Source organism: Priapulus caudatus, unplaced genomic scaffold (assembly GCF_000485595.1).
Source record: "Priapulus caudatus unplaced genomic scaffold, Priapulus_caudatus-5.0.1 Scaffold997, whole genome shotgun sequence".
NCBI lineage: Eukaryota > Metazoa > Priapulida > Priapulimorpha > Priapulimorphida > Priapulidae > Priapulus > Priapulus caudatus.
The window spans coordinates 101,055-102,804 of NW_014578058.1; positions in this window are offsets into that span (position 1 = coordinate 101,055).

Consider the following 1,750-nt stretch of genomic DNA (forward strand, 5'->3'; position numbering starts at 1 on the left):
CCCAAATTTGGGTTCGGCAGAGACCCTAGAACAGATTAGTGTTCTATTGTCTCTGGGTTCGGTTTGCACAGTCGTTTCCGCTGATTATGTTCCATAGATGGCGCCCTTGAAGCGAAAAGCGCGCAGCCAATCCGCTTCCTCTCCTTGTTATATTTAGCTCCTTGGTTTCCGCGGGCGCAATCAATGTATAATCTATCGTTTTCTATCGCAGCAGTTATTTTGTTCAAGATTTTCTGCCAATTTTATTCCCGGCGCACACGGTGAGCTTCGTGCTGAGCACGGAGCGTGAGTTCGATGCTCAGCCGGAATCTCACACCCCCGCACACGGTGAGCTTCGTGCTGAGCACGGAGCGTGAGTTCGATGCTCAGCAGGAATCTCACACCCCCGCACACGGTGAGCTTCGTGCTGAGCACGGAGCGTGAGTTCGATGCTCAGCAGGAATCTCACACCCCCGCACACGGTGAGCTTCGTGCTTAGCACGGATCTCACTAGCGGGTGCCCCTGTAGGTCATGTAACTGATTAAAATGGCGGAACCAATTAAAATGCGCTGCCACTGAGTGAGCGTGAGCAGGAGTCTCACATACCCCGCACACGCTGGGTTTTCAGCCTCGCGAGACCAAAATTATCTATCACGACAGTTATTTTCCTCAGCACCTCGCGAGATCGAAAACTCACATAAATCGACCCCCGTACACGGTGAGATTCGTGCTGAGCATGGAACTCACGCTCCGTGCTCAGCACAGATCTCACAGTGTGCGCCGGGCTTTAGGTGTGACAGCACTTGTTTGGCTCAACGACACGATCTTATTGGAGCGTTGTGAGTTGATGCTCACGCGCACACGCAGCATTATATAAATATATACAAGGGTGCGTAAACGAATTGACAGTTTGCAACCTGTGAGTCATAATAGAAGCTTCTAGCTTTTGGTTAAACGTAACAACGCGTTTCAGAACTTTGTGACCTAAATCGATATAAGACGAGAATAAATAGCATAAACGGTGTGAAATTCTGACCCTTGTATCGTCATCAAGAAAAGACAATCTGACTGACTGATCAATAATCTACTCGCCACGCAGACTTCTTCAAACAGCAGATAGATTTTAGTTGGACCCAAACAATCTGTTTCCTAACGTGCCCAAGAACCTCTTCAAAACGAGAATATATAGCAAGAAACAAGAAAACGGAGACGCATTCAATATCAACAACGATGAATGGAACCCGATTAGACAACGACAGCAACCCGATCGGTAGTCAAGATGTTATCGCAGACGAGATGGCTCGTAGCAAAGCATTTTTTTATCAAATGACAACGTTAGTCAAAGCGCTGATATTATTGTTAGTTGTCGCGGTCAGTGCACTCACACTGGTGGGAAACGGTCTCGTGATTATCATCATAGCAAAGATTCGCCGACTGCAGATACCAGCAAACCTCACGATCGTTAATTTGGCCTGTTTTGACATTATGATGGCATGTACAACCGCCATAGTGTTCATGCCGCGGGAAACTTTACCGCGGTGTCTGGCTTTCACGGTGTACATACTCACTCTTGTTCACGGGAACGTGCTGGGCATCGGACTGTCTACGATCAACAGGTACGTGGCAATCGTACATCCGTTACGCTACAACCAGTTAATGACTGTTAAGCGCACCTTCATTCTCATAGGTTTGTGCTTTCTGTACGCACTTGCTTTGGGTATTGCAGCAGGCATCGCTATGACATATATATGGAGCCCGCCCTCCGTGTGC